Below are 22248 nucleotides of genomic sequence, written 5' to 3'. Positions count from 1 at the left end.
TATCATATGATGTTCAGGCTCCCTGTACAGGGATTATTCCTACCTTACATCTGAAGTTTGCTGGTATAGACTTCAGCTTCCCCATGACCCTGCTCTGAATAGCTGGGTTTAGAAAATAAATGTTTGGATATTAAGTTTAACAAAAGTATTTGCTGAAGATCTAAAAAGGAAAAACAAGTATTATCAATGTGTGCTAAGGGGCCTTCAGTACATTTCTTTAACTGCCAAGTGCTTTATGTAAAATTGTGAAGTATGCACATGATGACTTTTACCTTGTATTGCCAAAAATTTGCATTAGTAAGAAAATGCAAATAAAAATGAATATGTGAAATTTTACTTTACAGTGCCTGTAAGGTCTATGAATTAAAATCGTTTGAAATGATGCATTGACAGACATTTCGTTTTTTCTGAGTAGCTTAAATATCTTATTTCAAGACAATTTCTCCCTACAATTAAATCTTTTGACTGACATGTTAAAACTTTATATATTATGTAAGTGCAAATCTTGTGCAAATCAAACCAAATAGATGGTAAACATAAGTTTCAAAGTATTATTTTTTTCAAGCATTTACTAGTGAAGTTAGAAAATGTCACATTAACCAACTCACATAATAATAATCCTCTAAATATCAATGTATATTGAAGCTTTGCTATTATTTTAACAACTGCATAGTTGCTTTAAGATAAACAACTACCTCAAGACCTATATACCTGTAAATAATAGTACTGTTTTCGTATTTTAATAGCAGATCTGGGTCTTGCAGTCTTACAATTAGATGGCACTGCATTATGTGCTAAGAAAAAGATATATATGTCAATTGAGTGTATTCCTTTTAATGGGTAAACTTAGCATGGCCAAGTGTGTACAGTAGATGGTACTACAGTTTAATCATTTATATAAGAGCAAGTAATATAGCCTTTTGGGGGCAAAGTCAAATATATTTGTAAATCCTGCAATCTTTAAATCACTTTTCATTTCCATCTGTCAGATTATTTCAGCTTGACTGACACGAACCTCTGCTCCAGCCTGCAAGATGTCTTACTCTATCAAGTGAATTTGTTTAAATTACTTTATACCCTGCATGTTTAAATACATTGATGTGACATGTGTGAAACCACCAGATTTTTTTAACTTACGATAGATAGATAGATAGATAGATAGATAGATAGATAGATAGATAGATAGATAGATAGATAGATAGATAGATAGATAGATAGATAGATAGATAGATAGTGTCACAAGCGTCTGGGGGACAGACCCAGCCAGGATGCCTTGAAGGACCAGGAGGTGGCATGTTCATCCTCCGGGCCACGAGGGGGCAACCGCCCTGGATCGGGAGAGGACCACGGGAGAGGAACAAGGAGGCTCAAGCCCGTTGGGGCCTGTGGTCACCGCCAGGGGGCGCCCCGAGCCTCAGAAAGCCCAGGAGGTATTCACTTCCGCCACACCCGGGAAGATGGAAGAAGAGCCTTCCAGGGATGCCCGGAGTGCTTCTGGGTGCAAGAGCAGCACTTCCGCCACACCAGGAACTGCTGCCGGAAGAATGTCATCAGGCACCTGGAGCACGTCCGGGTGAGAATAAAAGGGGCCACATCCCTACAATCGGGGAGCTAGAGTCGGGAGAGGGATCAGGACGAGGCTCCCATGAAGAGAGGAAAGGCGGCCCACGAACAGTGAGAGAGAAGCCCAGAGGAGAGGTGATTGGTGCTAGGAGCACAGTGTGCTGTGCGGGACTATTGTGCAAAGTGAAGAAAAATAAACGTGTGACTTCTGATAAAGATGTGGTCTCAGTGTGATGGTGTCCGGGCATGTCTCACAATAGATAGATAGATAGATAGATAGAATCATGAACACCCTTGGCCTCAGACACTGGTACTACCCCCTTTAGCGGAAATGACTTCTTGTAGGTATTTTGCATAACTGCCCACCAGTCTCTGACATCAGCTCAATTAAATATATGACCACTCCTTCATGCAAAATTCGTTAACTTTTAAGATGTTTGTGGGTTTTCTTGCTTGTACTGCCCATTTCATATCCAAATTTAAAATGTTATAGGTTGGGTTGCTTTGCTGCCTCGAGTCAACTGTGAATTCTGCATCTGATTAAAGTGTGCTTGAGGAAGATGCAAGGCCATTTGTCTGAAAGCTGAATTTGAACTAGAACTGGACATTTCAATATGATTATTATCTGTAGCACACCAGTAAATTCATCAAGGAATGGTTAAAATAAGAAACAGAGGGTTATGGACTGATCTAGTCAATGCCCTGATTTGAATACCATTGAAATGTTGCAGGGAAATAAGAAACGGGTAGTACATGCAACAAAACCCTATAAACATCTTGGAGGTGAAGTAATTTTGCATGAAGGAGTGGTGAAATATTTAACTGAGCTTATGACAGAGACTGGTGGGCAGTTATGCAGAATACCTACAATAAGTCATTTATGTTAAAGGGGGCAATTTAACAGTTTCAGTGTCCAAGTGTGGACTTACTTTTTCACCAGTAGATCATTACATCTTTTGATATTTTTGGTAAATAAATGACTAAAAATGCAAAATCTCCTTGTATTATTATTCAAGTATATCACCTTTATCTGTAGGCACTGTTTGCTTGATCATCTACTGTTTGCCTATTCAAAGACACTGCTCGAAAAAATTAAGGGAACACTTAATCATCACAGTCAAACACTAAATCAATTAAGCTTCAGTGATATCAATCTGTCCAGTTAGGAAGCATAAGTGATTGTGAATCAACTTCACCTGCTTTGGTGCAAATGAATGTGACAACATGTGCACTGAAGAGGCAACAGTAAGGCAGCCCCGAAAATGGGAATGTTTTTGGAGGTGGTGGCCACAGACAATTGCGCTCTCCTAATACTTCATGACTGATTCTTTTCTAGTTTTGTCTTTTGCTAGTGTCCCTCTAACTACTGACAGCATGATGTGGAACCTGCAGCTGATTCAGGTTGTACAGGTAGTCTAACTCCGCAAGGATGTCACATCCATATGTGCCATCACATGAAGGTTTGCTGTACCTTCCAGGACAGCCTCAAGAGCATGGAGGAGGATATCAGGAGACGGGCCTTTACCTGAGGACAGCTGGACATGGCTGTAGAAGCCCAGCAGCAGGACTGATATATTCTCCTTTGTGCGAGAAGGAAAAGGAGGAAAACTGCCAGAGCCCTATAAAATGACCTCCAGCTGGCTAATGGTCTGCATGTTTCTGACTAAACTGTCAGAAACAGACACCATGAGGGTGGCATGAGGGCCTATCATCATGTAGTGGGAATCTGTGTTCACAGCCCATCCCTGTGCAGCTCGATTGGCATTCGCCAGGCAGTACCACAATTGGCATCTCCACCACAGGCACACATTGTCTTCACAGATGAGAGCAGGTTCACACTGAGCACATGTGACAGACGTGAAAGAGTCTGTAGATGACGTGGTCATTCAGTATGACCGGTTTGGCGTGGGTCAGTGATGGTCTGGGGAGCCATTCCTTGAAAGATCCCACAAACCTCCACATGTTAGGCAATGGTACTCTGATTACTGTTAGATACCGAGATGAAATCCTCAGAGCCACTGTCAGGCCTTATGCTGGTGCAGTGGGCCCTGGTTTCCTCCTGGTGCAGGATAATACCCAGCCTCATGTTGCCAGAGTGTGTAGGCAGTTCCTGGATGACGAAGGCATTGATGCCATTGACTGGCCTGCACATCCCCCAGACCTGAATTCAAATGAGAACCTCTGGGATGTTATATATCAGTGCTCACTGATGCACTAACCTAAGTCTGGGTGGAGACCCCCTAGGACACTATCTGCCTTCTCATCAGGAACATGCCCAAACATTTATGGGAGTAAATACAGGCACATGGCTGCCATAAACACTACTGAGTCACATTATGAGTTGCCTGTAATTTCAAGTTTTGGTTTTCGGTGTGACGTTGAATGCAGCCCTTAATGACTTGGTGATTTTAGTTTCTATTGACCGTTGTCACATATTAATACAACTGAGTAAAGAACGCATCTAACATTTACCATATATTTTGTAAATATAATAAAATGTATGCTTTTTAATCAGACATTTTATAAACACAAAACACGTCCTGATAGTATTGTTTTCCTGCCTTAAGTCATCATTATCTTTTATTCCCTTTGATTTACTGAAAAGCTACAGCAGAAATGAAGAAATGAACCTTATTTTTAGCCAAATTATCATGTAAATGCTACTGGAATTTTGCCAGTCACTCAAACAATTCAAGTTTGTTTTAATACCTTTCATTGTGAACACCTTTACACTGTAATTTACATAACAACCACAGAACAAATTTAGTAAAAAAATTCTTAAAGAATATGATTAAATTACACACACATACACATTTATATATATATATAATATATATATATATATATATATATATATATATATATACTGTATATATATATATATATATATATATATATATATATATATATATATATATATATATATATATATACATTTATGCTGTATATGTAAAATAGCATTAACATTCTCATATTGTGAGATAAACAGAATGTTTTCGGTATTTATAAGTTCTGTATTTGTCTTTCAATAACTGATGGACGCTCATACAGCACATATAAATAATAGGTACACTGTACTCATGGAGATGCGTGAGTTTAATTTCCTTTAAAAGCCTTCTTATTTCCTATTTAAATATAGAGTGGACCTTACCACAGGAGTTAGGACATCTCATGAAAAATTATTCCCATGAGTAATTTAAATCAATATTTCTGACTTGTTAATTCATGAACAGAATATTTATTTATGGGCCGTGGCCCTCAAAATCCTAAATTAGATTGCATGGGTTTAATATTGGGTGTGTTGAGAGATGGAATATTAAGTAATAGATGCTTAAGCCCTTTGTTCTAAATAGTGTAACAAAATCAACTCCAGACAGTCACAAAGATTTGGGGCAGCCTCCCATATAATATGTTCCTGGCTGCAAAAGATTTGAAAAAGGTTTGCAATGTTTATCAAAAAGAGTCCAAAGCAGAACTGATCAAGTGGAGGTAAGATGGCGTTTTTAAAGGTTGGGAGAGGCAATGAGGTCATCCAGGCCGGAACCGGAAGTGACATCTTTGGGGCCGGAAGTGACATCATCCGTGGCACCAGAAGTGACATCATCAGTGGTGCCGGAACCCGATGGGATTTCCCGAGAATGGTCTGCAAGAGACTGAGAGAGACAGTCAGCACACTCTGCCACCCCCTGGTCTGGCATAGTATTACTGTTACTTAAGCCCTTTAGCTGCCTCCTAATCGCACGTGTGTGACAAGGCCCCCCTCAGCCCAGACCCGCCAGGTCGGGTGACCTGCACCAAGAGGCCATAAGAATGAGAAAGAGCATCGGCATTGGAATGGAGGGAGCACCTATGATGAACAAGCGAATACTTATACGGTTGAGGATCAAGAAACCACCTGGTGACTCGAGGATTCAACTCCTTGTGTAGGGCCATCCACTGTAAGGGCGCATGATCCGTCATAAGAGTGAATTCCCAACCCAAGAGGTAGTACCTCAACTGCGTAATTGCCCATTTAATAGCAAGTGCTTCTCGTTCCACTGCCGCATACCTGGTTTCCCGTTCCAACAGTTTCCGGCTCAGGTACATGACAGGGTGTTCAACACCATAGACACCATCAATTTGGCTCAGCACTGCACCCAGGCCTGTGTCTGAGGTGTTGGTCTGGAGAATGAAAGGAAGAGAAAAATTAGGAGCTTTCAACACTGGTGCTGATGTAAGGGCCTGTTTAAAGTCACTAAATGCAGCCTCCATCGTATCATCCCATACCACATTATTCGGAGCCCTCTTCCTTGTTAAATTAGTCAAGGGTGCCGCTCTTTCCAAAAACCGGGGTAATACCCAGCTAGTCGGAAAAAGGCTTGGACCTGCTTCTTGGTTTTTGCGGACGGGGCCAGGATACTATGGTTTTAATCTATGAACACTGTGGTTTAACAGAACCCTGACCCACCAGCTAGCCCAAATATTTAGCTCCCTTAAATCCAAAGAAACATTTCTTTGGATTAATCCAAAGCCCAGCTTTTCCCATTGTCCGAAGCACTGCTGTACGTGTTCCTTCCATGAGCTGGAGTAGATGATGACGTCATCCAGGAAGGTAGCACTATATGCATTATGGGGGCAGAGCACTCTATCCACCAGACGTTGAAAAGTTGCAGGTGCCCCATGTAACCCGAATGGAAGGATGCAATACTGCCAGTGTCCACTAGGGGTACTGAACGCGTTCTTGGCCTTTGCGGAGTCCGTTAAAGGAATCTGCCAATACCCCTTCGTCATGTCAAGTGTGGTCAAGAATTGTGCTTGTCCGAGCCTCTCGAGGAGGTCATCCACTCGAGGCATTGGATAAGCATCAAATTGGGAAACTTGATTAAGCCGACGGACGTCATTGCAAAACCTCCAACTTCCATCAGGCTTAGAAACCAATACAATGGGACTGGACCAGGGATTCCCTGTTTCCAGCTCCCGTCTCTGTCTGGAATTCAGCTCTGGCCCGAAATTAAGGATGGTAGATTGAGTACAGAATGAGTGGGGCTGAGCACAGAAGGAATCTGGATCCCTTTCCTTCCATGGCTTCAGCAAGTTCACAAGATAAATCCACTTCCTCAGTTGATGATTGGCCTGTTTCACCAAATAATCGACGAGTCCTTTTCTCTCCTTAATTTCGTAAGGTCCTTGCCAGTGGGTAAGTAATTTGGAATGAGAGGTTGGAACCAAGACCATAACCCGATCCCCTGGTTGGAATTCTTGGAGGGTGGTGTCACGGTCATAATATTGGGCCGGTGCTGCTTGCACTTCCTCCATGTGACTTTTTAAAAGTGGTCAAATTTTTCCAAATCTATTGCGTAATTGTGCGATATATTCTAATATATTGGTAGAGGGAAGAGCCTCTCCTTCCCATCCTTCTTTTAAAATATCCAATATTCCCCAAGGTTGTCGTCCATATAATAATTCAAATGGTGAGAATCCCGTAGAGGCTTGTGGAACTTCCTGATATGCAAAGAGGACGAGAGGGAGGAGCTGATCCCAGTTTCTCCCATCCCTGCTGACCACCTTGCGAAGCATTTGTTTGAGAGTCTGATTAAACCTCTGTACGAGACCGTCGGTTGAGGATGATACACCGCAGTCCTTAAGTGCTTTATTTTCAGTAATTTGGCAGTTTCCCTGAACATTTCCGAGGTGAAAGGTGCCCCTTGATCCGTAAGGACTTCTTTAGGGATGCCAACACTCGCGAAGACCCCCACTAATTCCCTTGCGATTGCCTTAGATGTAGCTGAGCGCACTGGAACAGCCTCAGGATATCGAGTAGCATAATCCACAAGGACTAATATGTACTTATGTTCTCGGGCTGAGGGCTCCAGGGGTCCTACAATATCAATCCCAATACATTCAAAAGAGACATCAATCAAGGGAAGGGGAACGAGAGGAGCACGGTCCCTCCTAGGAATTTGCCGTAATTGACACTTGGGACAAGAGACACAAAAACGGCGAACCACCTCATTAATTCCCAGCCAGTAAAATCGGAGTATAATTCGCTGTAGTGTTTTTTTGGTGCCCAAATGGCCTCCCAGGAGATGAGCATGCGCCAACTCACAGACCTGCAGCCGGTAGGTTTGTGGGATTAGCAACAGTTTTCTCACCACCCCCCCCACCCCCCCATGTTCCGCTAGTCAATAATAACAGATCATTTTCAATCACAAAGTGAGGACCCTGTGGCATGGGTTGATGAGTGCGTTGGCCATTGACAAGCATGATTGCATTTTTCGAAAATTTCAGGGAGTCATCATTCCACTGTTCCCGTTTGAAAGAAACCGGCATTTCTTTAAACTGAAACTGTATTTCGGAGAGAGGGTCCAGTCTGATCTCAAGGGGCAGATCATCATCCCGGCTCTTCAAGGTGTGAGTTGATGACGTATCTGCCTGCGACGGCCCGGGAATCTCCGCGCCCCTTTCTTGGGTTTCCGTATCTCTCTCCGCCAGCTGATATACATGGTGTGGAGACAGCTTGATTTGGGTCATCCCCATCTATAACTAGGCCTAAGCTTCATTTGGGAGTAGTCAAAAGGATACCACATTTACTTTCAGACCAGTCCCGCCCCAGAATCACTGGAAAAGGTGGCGAAGGGAGGACTGCAATGGGGATTTTTCTCAACGATCCTCCATGACAGATGAAACACCGGGGGGTTTTGTATTTTCAGATTTCTCCGTGTATACATTTAATACTGGTCTTTCCCTTTATCCACTGTCACGGTAATACATATCAGCAATCAACAATGAAGATGTTGCTGCCTGAGTCAAAGAGGGCCTCGACTTTAAATCCATTAACGACTACAATACCTATATAGCATAGCATCATGGGGTTGGTAAGTGCACATAAACCGTCCCTCCCCCTCCACCTGCATTCCACCTCCTGTCCAGGCAGGTTGTGCATCCGACGGCCTGGGAACTTCAAAACAGGCTTCGGAGCACATGAAAAGGACCAGTTAAGTGGAACATAATCTCCACGGAATTCACTAGGGAACTGTTATGCTCTCCCAGATTGTGAGGCTTGTTTTATTCATTCCAAGGAGCTCGAGGAGCTCGTTCATACTGCGGAATTTTCCCCAGACCGGCTGGGCTAAGTTAGCGGGGAGGCTCTTTAATAGTAAAAAGCAGGCCACCTGCTGCACTATTTGAAAGGTGTTCAGCTCAAATGGCCTTAGCCATTGTGCCACCTGCTCCAGCAGAGCCTCCGCCTGTTCTTGGAGTTTCTTTTGGGAGTTATACTCCCAAGTCATTAATTTTCTAGCCTGCTGGTCTGGGGACATCTCATTTTTCTCTGAGGTCAGCTCTCTCCTCCAAGAGAACATATTCATTTCATTTCATCCCCCTAAAATCCCCCTTCATTTCATCCCCAGGGACCAGCCCACATGTGTTAGTCTACTCCATATTCCCCCTGTGGTTATATTTTAGCCCAGATTTATATATTGGGAGCGAAGCCTGCTCTGAGTTATACCCGACCACCAGACTAGCTCCCCACCCAGAAATTCAGCCCCAGTATACTGCAGGGTATACTGCATCCTGCCGGCTATGCCACTGTATCAAAATCAACTCCAGACAGTCACAAAGGTTTGGGGAAGCCACCTGTATAATATAGTCCTGGCTGCAAAAGGTTTGAAATGTTTATCAAATGGAATCTAAAACAGAACTGATCAAGTGGAGGTAAGATGGCGGTTTTAAAAGTTGGGAGAGGAAATGAGGTCATCCAGGCCGGAACCGGAAGTGACATCATCAGTGGTGCTGGAACCAGAAATTACGTCATCAGTGGTGCCGGAACCCGATGGGATTTCCCAAGAATGGTCTGCAAGAGACTGAGAGAGACAGTCAGCACACTCTGCCACCCCCTGGTCCAGCATAATATTACCATTACTTAAGCCCTTTAGCTGCCTCCTAATCGCACATGTGTGACAACACTTAGTGTTTTTTAACATAAAGCTTTGAATTTCTCTTTATCTTCCTTTTGTACTCTTCTCCCTTTATCCTGCTGTGCTCTCTCTTAAAGCTTCCCTAGCTTTCTCTGTATCCTCTTCTTCCTAATGTTATTTTGTATTTTCACTGTGGTCCTTTTTCCTGTATATACAGTGAAGACCAAAAAAACCCTCTTCCTACTTTTTCTCTTTGGAGTTGCATGTTGGATTACATCGATGAGTGTAAGCCTGAGTTGAGAAGACTCACAATTCTACCTGTTTTTTAATTTAGTAATTTATTTTGATGACTTGTTTGTAGTCTCTAAAATGACTAACTATCTGGAGATTTATTTAGTCTGTGAATATTCACCGGAGGTAATACAGCATCATTTTGATTAATCTTTGTTTCTTATTTATTAAAATTCTAAGTTCTTAGATGTTTAATTTTTTGCCAGTTAATAATGAACTACAAATTTCATGGTATAAAATGGATATAACAGTTTGCTTGGTACCGTGTATATTTATTTATAGTAAGCATAAAACATTTAGAAGGAAATATGAGAAAAAGTAGTGGACTAAAGTGCTATAATGTGCAATTGTTCACACATCTTTTGGTGACTGATTATCAAGTGGTAGAAATTTCTAATGGAGAATAAGAACAGAAACAAGCCATTTAAATTAAATTAGAAGTGTCATTAACAATTTAGTGATTGCTTGAGAAAAGCCAAGTACAAATGACATTAATTATTATTCTGGTGACAGGGAAATGAAAACAATAGAGAAGAGGGGTCAGAAAAACAAGTTAAAAACAAATGGATCACAATATTTTTTTTCTTTGGAAGCACAAATGATTTATAAGCTCCCATTGGTATATGGGGTGATGTGATGACAGTCAGTTTTCAAAGTTCTAGTGATACAAATTCTGACTTGTAAACTCTTTATAACAAGTACTCCTTGCATTTGCTAGAGAGTACTTTAATCTTCATTTTCTTCAATTTTTTTTTTTCACTGAAAGGGTAAGTAAATGCCAGTGACTGTTCACAAGAGGTCTCAGAATTATCCAAGAAGCATTTTAGTTGAAATAGACTCTTTGATACAGTGGCAGTTCGGCATTTCCATGTACCTTTATAAAAATGTAAGGCATGAAAAATTATTTAAGAAATAAGAAATTTAGATTAAGTTTATTTAAAGCAGTGTTTCGTAAACTATGGATCACTACCTTTAATTAGGTCGCACTGAGTCAGGAATTACAATTGAAATGCATGAGAAAGGGCTGCATGGCTGAGACAAACCCCCGGGATGTTGTTATCATCAGTAATTATCCAAGGAAAAATCCCAACCACCACCCGGATAACGTTCAGCAGCGATTCTTCATGGTGGAGGGTTGATGATGTTCTGGGGAATGGCATGATGATCGTCTACTGTTCCATGACAATTATGGGTTGCGAGGATATGCAGCAGACAAAATTGGGTTGTAAGAAAAAAAAATTTAAGAACAATAGATATAAAATATTGTTTGTGATTTTATTTAAATGTTTTTAGAAGTGTAGTTATAACAAATCTCCTTTGTGTATTACTATTGCCTTTTGGGCTTGTCAGCTAGCATTAACAGGATCCCTTGCTGAAAATTCACAAAATATTGCTAACATAGCCAAGCAACAAAACAACTGACTGCCATAGATTTTACTGTCACTTCCACTTCATATGGCTCCCCTGTATATAATGGAGGATTTCATTTTCTTCATAAAAATTTTAAATAAAATTTAAAAAATCCATAAATAACCAAAACATAGCTAGAAGAAGTAATGTCAGAGAAAAATGTTTACACAGGTAGAGCTAAATTTCACTTGCATGTGGAAAATTCTTAAAGAGAGCTGGAATGAAAATAGCTGTTTTATTTACAAAACACATATTTATAAAACCAAAGTTAAAAAAATTGCTAAAACATAAGCTGCTAACTAAGTTCCTTCAAAAGTTTAGTATTACTGTAGGATTATGCTTCTCATACAAATCTGAGGGGGAGGGTTTGGTGAAAGTGATCTAAAATGACATTCTGATAAAATTTCAATCAAAAATCAACCAGACGACCCAAAACAGGGTGACAGGATCTGCAGCTAGGCCTAGAGCTCTCCAGTGACTATGTAATGGAAATGCTTCCCACTATCCTGGATGGATGCAGTTCACCTAGGATGGAGGTCAGATGGCATCCTTGATAGCTGATGGCTGTGAAAAGGGAAATCAACTTGACTCTACAGTATTTTAGTAATGAAAAGGGTCTCCTGAGAAGTGGAATATCACTTGAATGGAGTGGAATATTACAGGTTGAATATTCTGTAAGTTGTCCCATGGAAGAGACCCTGCATAAGCATGGAATCAGTCACAAGCCGTTATCTGTGTACTAATGGGTGAAAATTGAGTCATTATGCACTCTTAGTGTATTCACTTCATTTAATAAAAGATACACCAACTACTGACTCTAAAATCCCACTAGGAGACTTTAGTATTAATGTAGGTTGGATGGAGATACCTGGAGTTTAATGATTGAAAAGCTTGTTTCTTTCAAATTAGCTTGTGAGTTTACATTGGTCCTCTGTATTGATCATAAATTGTCCCTAACAAACACAATGTTTATATGAAATTTTGATCATAGGTGCCAAAACACCTTCGAATAGATATCATTCTTCGGTACTATAGTTGTCACATCCATTCTTGAGACCACATGTTTAGGATGCTTTGGTAAATTAAGGTGCATCAATACTTTAGGAGTGACATACTTGCATGGTTCATATGATCAATAAATACCAATGGTCAGAGTCACGTTTACAATTCAAAACTCCAGCTGGCCATTGAATCTCATATTCAAGAGGAGCTGGATGGATTCTTTTGACATCATTCTTTTTTGTATGTATGGACATTTTAGGAGTTATAGATGTTTTCCAGTCTTTTCAGAATAAAATCAGGCCTGCATCCTTGTAATTCAGTCACTAAACACAGTTGTCCTCTGAGAGTTAAATGAACCTAGCTCAGCAATTAATTAATAGACAGACGTTGTTGGTTTGGTTATTCAGTTTCTACATTGTTTCCTGTGTGTTTAAACAAATCTGTGTCGTCATGTGTATTAATTCTGAATGTAGTAATTTGTAACATTTTTGCTTACATTTTACCTGAGAACTTATCCCAGCACTCTGTGCCTGCATTTAGTAAAGAGCGGCATATGAAAATAAACCAAATTGAATTGAATAGGAATGTTTATTTTCTCCCTTCCAATTTGTTATTTTAATGGAAGGGACAGCAATGGACTGGACATGATCCTGTTTCATGTGGGTTGTGTTTTTGCTGTTTGCATATTATTATGCCCACTTTATTATACATAAATACAATGTTGGTTTAACTGTGGTCTCTTTTTTCACACTACAATAGTATACAGCCAGATATGCTGCAGGATAACAATCAACACGTGTAAATCTGAATTCATTCCTACCTACCAGAAGACTGTCTCCACTCTTTGCAGTAAGGAGGACCAGCTGTTTCAAATGTACAAGGTACTATAACTCTGGGCCTTGCTCATTAAGTGCAGGGTAGACATATATTGTGAGATTGACAGTGGATTGCTAGGGGTAGTGGTAAACACCTTTAATTAATTTGTCACCATGCCTTTCCATTCCTTTCTTTGCTTTTGTTAATGAACCTAAAGAATGAAATTATAAGCACAAGCAGAAGAAATAAGAATAATCCAAAGTATTTGAAAATTCAGCAGGACTTCAGACAAAACTCAAACAGTAGTGAATTGTGAAAAGCCAATTCAGGAAGTTTGGACCTCTAGTGTTAATGGCCCCTCAGTGTGAAGTTAAAAGCATACGATCCTCAAAACCAGATAATACCTGAAGAATTAAATGCCACATCTGTTGCTGAATTCCATAAATTACATGAAGACCATTTGTTGTGAAAGGAGAAGAGTAAGCTGGCATACTGAACATAAGAACCCTGTGCTCCATTATCACGAAAATATGGCACAGAAAATAAAACGATTTGTTATTGGTGATTTAAGAGGATGTCATAATTTAGTGAACTTAAAGAACAATACAAAACAAATAAAATGTTTCTCATGACTATTCTGTAACTAAAGCACCAATTTACTGTACATCCTTTTCTGAATACTTGACTATGCGACATATGATATAAATATGCCAAGTTCTATCCTTACTATTACAAAGTACTTAGCACACAATGCTGCAGGTCTGTGTTATTCAGAAATCACTCACATTGAATGATTTAAATATTCAGAGTTACCTTACGTAAGGTAATGAATCAATATGCTGATATCACAAAAAAAAAAACAGAAAATATAATTATAATGTTTATACTGGGGGTATTTTAACTGACTGTCTTATGTTTTATTACTATTCACTCTGAACTTGGGTTACACTTCAGACTCTTAGGCTCTTTATTTGCTCCACAGTGATGTAGCTGAATTAATTTGAAATGGATGTGCCTGTTAAATGTGTGCCTAGCAGTGGTCTTCCATCAGCCTTCCAGCTTTACTATATATTATCCTTTGTCACATTGTATTCTTTGTCAGAGAAGAAATTACATAAGTAAGCTTTTTCTATATTGATAATAGTGGTGATTGTTCCCATTTTAAACTAGAAGATGGATTCCTGAGAAACTGCATGTAATTTTATGGTTGTAAAATAATACTTCCTGGAATGAATAAGTATTAAAGAAAAGTGCTTGCTTGCATTCAGAACTATGTTTGACAGTTACTTTTAAAGTGCTGAATTCCATCTTTGCTGAAAGATATAATTATTCACTTCAGGCTACTCTATATAGTGAGTACTCTAATGTCAAGCCTGCTTTAAAAGACATACCATGATTCTCAACTGGAACGTCTACACCCCCTTTAATTAAAGCCTGTCTTGAGTATGCAATATCAATGGAAGAAAGTCAGCTGGAGTTTTTATATTAAAAATTTCAAAAGGAAACACAGGCAATTATTTCTTTAAATCTATTGGCAGGTTCTTTAAGAATAATGTAATCTTCTGCCCCTTTGTTTTTTCTCCATCATTGGTGAAACAGTTATCCAGATAATTAAACATAGCCCTGCACTGGCAGAATTCAAATGTAGTTTTACATGAAAGAGTTAAAACTAATTGTATGGAAGGATTCAATGAATAAGAAAATTAAATGAATAAACTCTGAAAGGAAACAGACACTTATACCAGTCTTTTCTGAACTGGCTAAACAAGGGTAAGCAGAAAAAAACAAATATTCATCTTATTTAAGTGTAAAAAAATATAGCCCAAAATAGACAACTGCTTTTTGATTGAGTAGTGCCTCATTAATTCAATATTCTCACGGTCTTATTTTTAAAGATGACAAGACAACCACTTCAAAAGCACAAGAGTATTCAATACCTAATCATCGTTTTTTTATGATCTGATGTTTATTATTTTATAATAATACCAAAACATTGTCATCTAGATACAAATTCCTGTAATGCTGAAATTATCTGCAACCTTTTGTTAAAATAAAAACAGGTGAATTATATAAGAAATATTTCTTGCCTACAAAAAAAAAAAGAAAAGATTTTGTCAACAAAACTGTTTGCCTTACCAAAGCCAAGTAGCTGCCACCTAGAGCTTTCAAGTCCAATATGGAGAAGAAACTAGTAAAGCGTTCTTTTTCACTTATGTGTTGCTCTCTTATTCATGGTGGATGCGAGAGTTGCTTGATGGCGTATTAATCAAGGCTTTGTAGAGCTGTAGATGTGTCGCCCCAAACAGAGAAAGTTGCCAGTCAAACCAACCATTCTCTAAACAGAAGGTTATAGCTCTATCTTAAAGTAATTGTTTATTACTTTCCAAGGGAGTAAGTGGTAGTGCTTTTGAAGAAACATACTGGATTCAATCTGGAGGATTTTCATCACCAAAATGACTTTGCTGATGCCTTTAATCATTCTGAATATCTCAATTATATTCTTGAACAGACTTCACTGTTCAGGACTGAAGACATTGAGTTTTCTTATCTTTGCCTCATTCCAGAGTAATATATGAAACACATTTTACTCCGGTGTATCACGATTTTTTGAAATTGTTTGGAGTTGTTACTTTCTGTATAATGTGATTATTATTTGTTTAGTTAATTTCTTTTAAATATAATGTTCTGGGCATCAAAAACCAACAAGATGATTGCTAATGCCATTTTTAAGCTGCATGGCTTACCATGTTAGGGGACTTTCATAGACACTGGCACGTGAAATTATGCACACTATTTTGTATTTAAGATGTAGCCTGCATGGTTTGCATGTGTGTATTCTTTTGCAGTTTATAGAGATCTGAATTACTTGCAGGAAAAAAATGAGGCTCACACAATTGTGTTTCTTTTTAAAGACAATGTACTTTCTGTTTTCGCAAAATAGTATCTATGTATTGTAACCAAACTGAGAAGTCAAGCAGAATGACCCTTTTATTGGCAAACTGAACAGATTACAATGAGCAACCTTTCGAGGCAGCTAAGGCCCTTTCTTCAGGCAAACTGACAAAAAGTATCTTTTTTGTTGTGAGGAAATGCAACAGAAGTACTGACAATATTAACTTTTCAAGTTTATTAAATATGTATTAAAAATAAATGTAAAAAGGTCATTTTTTTCAGAAAAAGGTCATTTTTTTATATTTTTGGGAAAAAAGCAATACATTCCTTAGGTTTGTTCACAGAACTCTACATATCTTGGTAATAAATAAAAGTGAATTAGTCAAAGTATGTTTATTAATAACAACTAAGAAGGATGTCCTTAAAACAAAAACATGGGATGACTGGAAAGCAAAAAACAAAAAAGAAACACAAGCAAGAGTAGAAATAGCTTCAGAAACACATTGCAAAGAGTGCCACTAAGATGGCATCAAGCAGTTCCAACAAAAATGTTTGCAAGACTTTCTTTAGGAGATAAATCATTAACCATACATACACTCCATACACTTCACTCAGTGTATCAGGAATCTTCAAGGTGGCCACCCCAAACTGCATCGGACTTTTGGTGCTCCACGAGAAACAATCTTTTTCCAGGCCTTAGATAGGTCACGTTCTTTCCCCTCCGCATTAAGCTCAGGCTGTTTTTTTCCTTTTCTTTTCCAGCCATTTCGCGCTCCTTTTCAATTGTACATCCATTTCCATGGCACTCCTGGAAATCACACAGCCCCATACCTCACAAAGGTCCTCCCTATCCAACCCGCCCATCTTATGCTACATTGTGCGCAGATGGAAACATGATTCACATAGAGAGACAAAAGACAAACCAGAAAAATAAATTTATGTGACAGTGTTACAAATTTAAGAACAGCAGGCAGTCTGTCCGTTACATTGCATCATGCTACATCGCTGTAAGCCCAGCATGTATCGCTAAGGTGCTGAAGCTCCCTTGTTGCTTCTGTAAACATCTCATGCTGACCAGCCAACTATTTCTGATGGACATAGGGTCCAGACATAAATGCGTACAAACTTTCCAACAAAGCAAAAAATTAATAGCATCAGGTACACTTCTGACTGTACCAACTATCACCAAGTTAAACAATTTTGCACTGCAATGGACATAAAATGCAAATTTGGCAATATCTTTTATCCAAGCTTGGACACCTGAATGCACCCCACTCATAACTGATGCTCCATCATATCCTTGACCTACAAGGTTTTCTTTATAATTCAAACCATTCCTCTCCAAACAGCCAATAATTTTAACACTTAATGCATTAGCATCCAATCTTTCTGCCTCTTGAAACCCCAGGAGAGACGATACAAACCCATGTGTTACACCCCTGCCAAAAAGGGGAATAATTAATAAATATGGCTCAACATGCTGTTTCCTCAGCAGTGTCTGTATCACAAGTTTATTTACAACAGCACAATAAAACAACACTTTCAGTAATAAATTGCCCATTTCATCCCCTTTCACCAATTTATAAACATTAGAGTTTATATATTTTATCCTTCATCTCTTATTTCTATACATTTGTTACAGCTACTTCCATCGTATCTATATCTATACTAATTAATAAAAGGCAAAGCCCTCACTGACTCACTGAGTGACTGACTGACTGACTGACTGACTGACTGACTGACTCACTCATCACTAATTCTCCAACTTCCCGTGTAGGTGGAAGACTGAAATTTGGCAGGCTCATTCCATACAGCTTACTTACAAAAGTTAGGCAGGTTTCATTTCGAAATTCTACGCGTAATGGTCATAACTGGAACCTGTTTTTTGTCCATATACTCTAATGGAGGAGGCGGAGTCACGTATCGCGTCATCACGTATTACGCCTCCTACGTAATCACGTGAAGTGAAGACAAGGAAGAGATTTCGCACGAGTCAAACGCGGGAACGAAGGTAAATGATGTTAATTGTTGAGTGTCTTTAAATACTGTGTAATTGTTGAGTGTCTTTTAATAGATAGATAGATAGATACTTTATTAATCCCAATGGGAAATTCACAATTATAATATATATACACCACCGTGTATTAACATAGAGAGCGAGTCCTCCTCCTTTGTGCTTCCCACAGGTACTTGCATCTCTGTCCGCTCTAACTGTGCTAAACCCGGGTAGCTCCACGTTGGCATCTGGGATGGTGTTATTTAGCCAGGTTTCGCAAAAACACAACAAACTGCATTCTCTGTAGGTCCTGACATTTTTCACCAGCGCAGCCAGTTCGTCGATCTTATTTGAGATTGAGTTCACATTCCCCAGAATCACAGAAGGCACCGAAGGCTTGAAACGCCATTTTCTCGCAAGCCGCTTCATTTTTAGCTTAGTGCCGGCTCTTCTGCCACGATACCGCCTTTTTACCTCGTCAGGTAAATATGGAACCACACCAGCACTGGCATTTTTTCTCAGCGCTCGAAGTTGAGTACTTGAATAGGCGAGTCTCGGCGTGTAAAAATCCATGCCCACGGTGTAAAAGTAAGTGTGTCCAGGGAACGAATCCACATAAAATAAAGTAATAGGAGTGATCAATAAATAAAAATAGAAAAATAAAAGTAGAAAAGTACACATACATATACAGTCATACACGGAGCTGCTGAAAAGGCTGCCACTCACGGCGGCGCCGGATGTTTATCATGTGTAATACTGTGTAAGCATACATATTAACAGATGTGCAATTAAACGTGTGCATTTACGGGGTGATTTCTCAGGCTTACAGCTCGAAGCGATCACTCGAGTGAAGGCAGCTTCACAGAAAAACTGATCCTTAACAAACTGTTATTGGTATATTTTACCTCAATTTTAAAAGGTTTTCTTTTCTTCTTAATAAAAATTTAAAAGCAGAACTTCGCCGGTGCGAACCGCGGGGATTTGAACGACTGACGCATACAGACATATTCATGAGTGCAGGTACTTTGGAAACAAAGCACCGTGTAAACCTAAAGTTTAAATTAAGTTCATACACCTACAAAAGGTTGCCATTGATTTCAGGCAAGATTGCTTTTCTCCTGTACAACTGTACGTTGCATTATCAAGAGTGTGCTTGCATGGCTTGGTCATATTACAACCGGAGTGCTGAACTGACAAACTGGTATACAAAAAGAACAATCGTAAAAACAGGATTAAAAAAAAAGGCTGCTTCCGTTGGCGAAGCAACGAAAAAGGAAGACCTTATATGACGTTAGTTTATAAAACAGCGGAGAGGCTGTGTGAAGTCAGCTACACAAAAAAACAGATCCGTAACAAATTGTTAGTGGTATATTTTACCTCAATTTAAAAAGGTTTTCTTTTCTTCTTAATAAAAATGTAAAAGCAGTACTTCGCCGGTGCCAAGCGCGGGGATTTTAGCGACTGACACATACAGATATATTCATGAGTGCAGGTACTATGGAAACAGAGCACCATGTAAACCTAAAGTTTAAATTAAGTTCATAGACCTACAAAAGGTTGCCATTGATTTCAGGCAAGATTGCTTTTCTCCTGTACAACTATACGTTGCATTCTTAACAGTAAGCTTGCACAGCTTGGTCATATTTCAACCGGAGTGCTGAACTGACAATAGATATATATATATATATATATATATATATATATATATATATATATATATATATATATATATATATATATGTGTATATATATATAGATAGATATATAGATATATATATATATATAGATAGATAGATAGAGATATATATCTCTATATATATATAGATAGATAGATAGAGATAGATATATATATATATATATATATATATATATATATATATATATATATATATATATATATAGATAGATAGATAGATAGATAGATAGATAGATAGAGATATACATATATAGATAGATATATGTGTATGTATGTAGATATGTATATATGTTGATATATGTATATATATGTGGATGTGTATATGTATATATATACTGTATGTATATATGTAGATATGTGTATATGTAGATATGTTTATGTATATATATGTTTACATAACCTCTTTAACACACTACTTCTCCGCTGCGAAGCGCGGGTATTTTGCTAGTTATTATTATTCCACATTTCCTCTTATTTAACTCTTTCAGGGTTCTTTACTATTTATCGTTAACAGTATTATGTATTAATATGCATAACAAAGCCATAATAGTATGGAAGAAATGCTATATATACAAGTCATATATAGAAACATACTCCCATTAAGTCATATAAATACATATAAACAAACTTGAGCATAAAGGAATATTAAAGGTATATCCTTAACAACAGACTGTTGCTTTTATTTTACTTAATAAATTGCTCAGTTTTGCTGTTAAACATTACAACATTACAACAGTAAATCTTTAAACCTAACCCACTGCTTTAATAACAGGCTGAACAGGTTCCCCTCACATACAAACTGAAGTAACTTTAAGGACACCCATTTACAAACAATACACATTCTGGAAATTTCTACATTACTGACTGGCAGAGTTACAAACTCACTCGACATTCTTTTCTTTTTCTTTTACAAAAGTGGAAGTTAACACTTTTCCCATATTGCATCTATAAATCTGCTATGGTAAATATCTGCACACCTGAATGCTGAGCGTTTTGTGGCATATATACCCTAAGTTCTTGTCAATAAGCCGCGGCTTATCTAAGGAAAAAAGTTGTGAAAATGAAAAAATAGAATATCGGCTTATACATAAGTCCGGCTTATACATCCATCGCGGAGGTTGCGTTCCAGAGCCACCCGCGAAATAAGAATATCCGCGAAGTAGAAACCATATGTTTATATGGTTATTTTTATATTGTCATGCTTGGGTCACAGATTTGCGCAGAAACACAGGAGGTTGTAGAGAGACAGGAACGTTATTCAAACACTGCAAACAAACATTTGTCTCTTTTTCAAAAGTTTAAACTGTGCCCCATGACAAGACAGAGATGACAGTTCCGTCTCACAATTAAAAGAATGCAAACATATCTTCCTCTTCAAAGGAGTGAAGCAAACAAATCAATATGTCTGTTTGGCTTTTAAGTATGCGAAGCACCGCGGCACAAAGCTGTTGAAGGCGGCAGCTCACACCCCCTCCGTCAGGAGCAGACAAAGAGAGAGAGAGGGAGAGTTTGTTTTTCAGTCAAAAATCAATACGTGCCCTTCGAGCTTTTAAGTATGCGAAACACTGTGCAGCATGTCTTTTCAGGAATCAGCTTTACAAAAGATAGCAACGTGAAGATAATCTTTCAGCATTTTTAGACGAGCGTCCGTATCGTCTAGGTGTGCAAACAGCCCCCCTGCTCAATCCCCATACGTCAGGATCACAGATAGTCAGCGCAAGAGAGAGTAAGCCGGGTAGCTTCTCAGCCATCTGCCAATAGCGTCCCTTGTATGAAATCAACTGGGCAAACCAACTGAGGAAGCATGTACCAGAAATTAAAAGACCCATTGTCCGCAGAAATCCGCGATATATATTTAAATATGCTTACATATAAAATCACAATTTAAATGACCGCTACGCGCTCGTGTTGACTCAGCGACGCCCAGAGCAGAAAGAACGCGCTCCGGCCGCTCCAACCGCGCCATGCGGGGAGTGAGAGAGATGGCAATATCTCACACTCTCTCCCCCCTTAAAGAAATTAAATGGGCGCGAGTGAGACCACTGACCTCCCTCCCTTCTATTAGTTATAGGTTATAGTACGTTCGGCTTATCCATGAGTCCGGCTTATCTATGATACGATTTTATTTTAAAAATTCGTATGATTTTTGGTCTCCGGCTAATACATGAGTCCGGCTTATAGACAAGAACTTAGGGTAATAACAGCAGCATTGTCAAATGAAAAACAAAAGTTACTTTTCTCTTTTTTTTATTGACACCAATAACTTCAAATGTATAGAAAATGCAGTGTCCAATGACAAGTATTTGTAAGTTTTAGGGTAAAATAGAGTTCTCAAACCATGTGCATAAAACTAGAAAAAAAATACACAAAATATAAAGTAATATAAACATAAAACATCAAATTATTTTTTGAGTATACCAGTCTTTAATGCTAACTTCAGCTACATACATAGCAGAGGAAAAGTAAAGAATTTACAAATTATTTTTTTAACATTACTTCATTCTTTAACCTGATACATACAATACAATTTCTTAATGTCACAAATTGGGTGCCTTTAAATTCATAGCGGCAGACAAAAAAGGATGAAGAGATGCAAGTCATGTGTGGAACAAGCCATTATTCTCTGAAGGGGAGTTTACATGGAAGGCTGAGTGTAGGACATGCTTTATGTCAAAAGAGTTTTTTTG

This window comes from Erpetoichthys calabaricus, chromosome 13, assembly GCF_900747795.2.
Source record: "Erpetoichthys calabaricus chromosome 13, fErpCal1.3, whole genome shotgun sequence".
Classification (NCBI taxonomy): Eukaryota; Metazoa; Chordata; class Cladistia; order Polypteriformes; family Polypteridae; genus Erpetoichthys; species Erpetoichthys calabaricus.
The sequence above is the reverse complement of the archived record's forward strand: the minus strand, read 5'-3'. Positions refer to the sequence as shown.